This window comes from Meriones unguiculatus, chromosome 15 (assembly GCF_030254825.1).
Source record: "Meriones unguiculatus strain TT.TT164.6M chromosome 15, Bangor_MerUng_6.1, whole genome shotgun sequence".
Taxonomy (NCBI): Eukaryota; Metazoa; Chordata; class Mammalia; order Rodentia; family Muridae; genus Meriones; species Meriones unguiculatus.
In genome coordinates, this window is record NC_083362.1 from 40,486,096 (window position 1) to 40,492,095 (window position 6,000).

Genomic DNA, 6,000 nt, shown 5'->3' on the forward strand with positions numbered 1-6,000 from the left:
AATCCTCGGACCCCGGGGAAAGCCAGCCCACAGCTTAAATAGCCTCTGGGTAGCCAACCCAGGCGTGCCACGGGGGCAATGCAGATAGGTCCACATACATGGAAGCAAGCCAGATCCTCGGCCTTAGCCAAATGTGGAGTTGTTCCTGACAGAGAGCACTCACCATCGGGAAGGTGGAAGGCGGAAACCAGCTCCATCTTTAAGGCATAGCATTCTGCAGCTCTCTACAGTTCCCCCTTTTTGTTTTAGACGCATCAGGCAAGAGTAGAGGTCTGATCTCTGATATTAGAAATAAATTGGGACTTTGTACAGATGTTCATTTAGGTGTCATCCACCCAAAGAGCATCGGACCCGTCCGATACCTTTTTCTCAGAGGCGGGACCTGGGGCATCAACCCGCATGCAATCAGACATGCTCTTCTCTGGGTCCAAAGCGGCTGACCCTGAGTGCAGTGCTTAGCCTCGCATCCTGAGCGTATCATTTTAGCTTTTTATGGTATCCAACCATGCTTGGGGAGAATGTCTTGCTTCAATGGCTGTAAAGGCCTGAATGATCATGGCTGCATCACACTGTTGTGAGACTCTAATCTTGCATATATACCACAGGCAAACCAAGGAGACCAACACCAGAAGGCCTGCTAACACTCCCATGCCCGCCCATTCCTTCAGATGATTCATGGCTGCAGCAATCCATGTTGATAATCCTGTGGCTAGTCCTGTGTCCACTCCGGTAGAATTTACTGTGACAATGGCCACTCTCAGCTGCTCCATCGTAGTATCGAATTCTCCAGTCCAATTACCTAAAATATAGCTCGACAATTGTTTAGACAGATTTATTATTTTTTCTTGATTAAACAATGAAGTCAGTGGACCCTTTTTGTCTGTGCTGCATTTAGGATGCTTTAACCTTCACAACTTAATCTTAACTAATTCAAAAGAAGCCACTCATGCCTAACATATTTAAAGAGCTCACCTACTGTCTTCATTCATTATTATTTTTTTGTAATGCTCCTTATTTAGTCTTAGTGGTTTTCAACATCTGGTTCATTTTTTATTTTTATCATTTTATGTTTGAATTATTTTTCACAAAACTGATATGCTTTTTTTTTTCCTGCTTAGGTTGACCAATAACATAGTTAATCATTCACCTCTGAAGAATGTTCTGAAGAAAAGCAAAAGATATCACACTGGACTTGAGGAAGACTGAGTGTTTCATGACATTGATCTGTTGCAGAAGATTGAGAATATAATAAAGGAAGGCTGACTGCAACAACCAGGAGTGTGTTAGTGGCCATCCATGAGGATTTGGTGTCGTTCTTTAGACCACATGTTAAGCCATGTGTTTGAATTTTGCCTAATATGTTCATACTAAGATATTTTACTGTTATGCCAATAGTCTACATATTCTAACTTTATTCTTCCAAAAAGTAATCCATTCAGGAGATGTTACTTATTGATGTCCCATCATTTGCCAACACATTCAGTTTGAGGGAAAATGTTCTTTGCTGTACAGTCTGTGTACCTGGGGGATTCTTTCTGGAATGTTTCACACATTCCCTTCCAGATGAAATCTTGTCAGAATGAAGGAGACACCCTTCTGATTTGTATGCAGAAAAGATTACTTTCCAGAGTACATTCTATTTACAGAAAAACTGTGAGAAAAACTCCCAGTAGGTATTTGTTTGAAACACATTTCTCTACTTAGCATTTGCATATTTTTTTAGAATATTTTCTGGGAAAATAAAACATCTGTGATTAAAACCTACACTTTTATGGTATGTCTCAGTATTATTTATTAAATATATTAAAATTTTTAAAGAATATTTTCTAGATAAAATAGTAGTTACTGTGGTAATCTTATCTATGTTTTCTTATGAATTCCAAGCACTATTTACTTTTTAATTTCAAAATATTTTTATAATGGAAATACTCTTGAAATTTGAGTGACTATTTTTAAATTTTTGAAAGATTTATTTCTTATGTATTGATGCATATTTGGTCTTATGTGGATGGAGACCAAAGCACATTTCTCACTGCAGTTGATAGGGACAATAACTGTGACCTGCTTTGCGACCAGAGTGTGGAGTTTAATGCCCCTGATGTGTTGGGCCCATTTTGGTCTACATAAGGGTATGGATGCTTTTTTCCATTGTATTTATTAGTGATTCAAGAGTAACTACATTTTGAAGTGAGCTTAATGGGGCTGGAGTAATATCTCACTGGTTAAGAGCACATGCTGTGCTTACAGAGAGCGTAAGTTTGGTTCCCAGCATTCATATACTTTGATTTTCTACCAGCCACATCGAAGCTTACAACCTTCTCTAACTCCTTGACCAGGGAATCCAACATTCCTTTTTGGCTTTTGTGGGCACCAGGCACCAGGCACATACACATACATGAAGACAAAATACTCATAAATGAAAATTAAAAAAAAAATAATGAGCTTTAATTGACAAGACGTGTTAAGGTTTTTCTGTATTTAATTATGAATGACTGTCCCATTCGTGATTATTCAACAGGCTTGAATATGGGATATAAGCTCTTTATACATACATAGGACAGAGCCCCAGCTGGGAGGTCTGTTCCATGCTATACGAAGTTGAGATTGAATGGTTTCCAGTGACCACTAATTATTTTGAGATTATGTAAAATAAGAATTTAATTGCCTATTATTGAGCTACTAAGATGTATGCTTGGGTAGATATCACCACCATTGTGAATTAATAACATTCAGTTGTAGAAAAGGACTCAAGCTAATTAAAAGTAACCAGTAGATCAAAAAATAAATAAGACACCTTTTAGAAATAAATGTATGAAGAAATTTTTAATTTTTGAGATTAAAATAAAATTTATTCCTTTGTTTTATTTAATATTTATTCATACTCCAAGTATTACCCTCATTCCTGGTCTCCTTCAAATTCATGACCTTTTTTTTTTAATTGTTTCACAACACACACATACACACACACTCTCTGCTTAATCTGTATATTCTTACTTCTATTCATATGTTTTCAGGGCTGGCCATTTATAATGGATAACCAATTGTGAGTCTCATTCGTGGGTAAGTTATTTTTTCCTGGTCCCACCGTCCAATAGTTGCACAAGTTGTGTAAGTTGAAGCCTCATGTGCTTCTCACTGTAAACATTAGCATGTCTGTTGATATTGGCCTTGTTCAACTCATGTGTATCTACTCATTTTGGATACATATGTAGTCCAATGTAATTTCTTACAATTCTAGAGACATACTCTGTCATCAAACTCCTGTTCCTCTTGCTCTTAAATCATGTGACCACTCTTGGACAGTGATTTCTGATTCTTAGGTGCAGGAATTGTGTTGTAAATATATCAGCTGGGAAGGCAGTCCACAATTTTGCATTTTCATTTGTTGTGGAGTTCAGAAATGTTCATTGTCCATTTCAAAGAAACACTTCTTTGATGAGTAGTGAGAAATACTCTTATCTGTGAGTCCAAGGACAAATATTTGGAATGTGCTTAGAGAGTATACTGCTTCAGTGACATGGGTACTCTAAATTCTCCTTGAAGATTCATAAGAGCAGTCATGGAAGTACAAATGACTCTTTTTATCCTAAAACATTGTGATTTGCAGGTCAAAAGTTTTTGAATGTCAAATTAAAACAAACATTATTATCATATTCTTTATAGTTGCATCTAACTTCTTTCTTTTTATTTTCCCAAGCTATTTACAATAATGAAAGTTATTGTAGATTTAAATTTATATTACAGATTTGACACTGTTAATTTTCAGTTGAAGCTAAAAATGAGTGTCTAAGAAAAAAATATTCATGAGATATATTATACGGTTTTAAAAAAGAAAGATAAAACAGACCACAACAATTTACGTTTTAAAAAGAGAAAAAAGACAAAGTTATGTATTTCTTTTTATGTAAATGGAGATTACTTTGCACAGTTCTATGTATTTTATGTAGTTTGTTATTTTCTTTTGTATACTTCTACTTATTGCCAACTCTATCTTTGAGAATAATACATTGAAAAATAACCACAATCTATTATGTTTCATTTCATTTTAAGAGCTGGCACACAAAGTTACCATTCAGAACTAAATGCATATACTCTAGGCAAAAATCCATTAAGGAAATTTGGAACTAGTATTTCTATAGAAATTCACAGTATGATACAAAACAGTGATGTACCAAGAAAAAAAAAAAAAACATTTCCACCATTACAGGATTGAACTTAATGGGCAGCAAGGGTATTGCCTTGACAAGAGCAACTACTGAAATGATTTCATTTTGTGTTCATACATGGAAAAAAAATGACAGTAATATCTTTAAAAACATTTAATTTTTAAGAGTTTATAAAATTTTATTTTCAAAGTAACACAAAATAATAGACTCCAAAGGAAGTCATATACTTTAGTACTCCTGAATATATGTGTGTTATTTCATCATGAATATATATGTCAGCCTTAATTAAAAATGATGTGTGTGTGTGTGTGTGTGTTAAGGTGAAATTACCAAAATGTTTCTAAATGACACAAAAAATGAACAGGTGATATAAGTCATGTGGTATTAAAAGGAACAGTAAAATTCATTATTTATTATATTAATATGGAGTGCTGTTATTTTGTCTAATTCTAAATAAATTTGTTTACATATAAGGAGAGACAATGAGATCAAGTTCATAAGCGTAAGATTTCTACAATATCGTACTGCCCTTATTTTTCTACATGGATTCAGATGCAGCTAACACCTAATAAATTATTGACAATGTTGGAATGTCTACCATCATGTATATGCTTTCTCAGTGTCTTCCAGGTGCTGACGGTGGTTGGAACAAACCTTGTTTGTTAACTCCGTCTTGTGAGTTTTCCCTCTGTGGTTGGTTTTGAGCTAGCAATTTGATAATCACTGGAATCAGAGACAAGTATCTACATTTTACTTTGAAAGTTGACATGAGCTAGTTTCAACACAAAATGCATAGTTTGGGAAGATGCCCTGCAATGCTTTGAAATAACAAGAACCAGCCTCTCCTAAATATTTGGAAGTTGTGCTGTGAAATTTGTTAAATTTTTAAGTGATGCCCTGAAATGGGAGAGTGAAGATTCAAACCCAATTATTTCTTCCCATATCCACCCACATCTAAGAACATCTACATTGTATGTGCATAATTCTAGTTTTGAGCAGAATTTCACATAGATGAGGGGTGGGGGGGTCTAAACATGTATAATACTACAAAGGTTATTTTATATTTATATTAGCTTTTTCTAAATCATTGAATTACATAGACCCATTTAAAAGAAATAAAAATCCTACTTTAAAGTTAGTATTGGTGGCGTTTACATAGAAATTTAAAATGCATGCCCCTCCCCAAGTCCACTGATAGGAGAGGTCCTCTTCTCCTTCTTTCTGATCTTAGTCTATCAGATCACATCAGGAGTGGATGCATGTGTGAAGAAGGAGGGTGAGGGAGGATGGGATCGGGAAGGCAGGAGGGAGGGGTTTATGGGGGATACAAAGTGAAGAAAGTGTAATTAATAAAAATTTAAAAATTTTAAAAAAGAACGAGTAGAGTAGTGGGAGGAATCAGAGAATAAGTCCACGTATTTGAGTGAACAGAAAACAAATAAACAATGTGTCACATTAAAAATAAAAGAAATTTAAAATGCTACTATATGGATTTTTTTTAACTTGAGGGATATTTTTAGCTTTATTGAAAAATGTTTTTCTCATATACACTTAAAGTCATCTTTAAAATTTGCTTTTTCTAATCACATACGGTGCTAACAATATTGTCTACCTCCACAATAATTAAAATTTTTAGCAGTTTTAAACCTGTTTAAAATCAAGGTTTTGCATCTTTTATATATGACTAGGAAGCTATATTGTTGAAATCCCAAAATATGGTTGCCAAAACAAGACCAGCACCTGATGACATGCCAGCATGAATAGGAGAAACCTCCTCAGGCTCTCATCCATAAGTGCAATCAATGGCTACTGAGTTGGAGGAATCAGTCTCTCC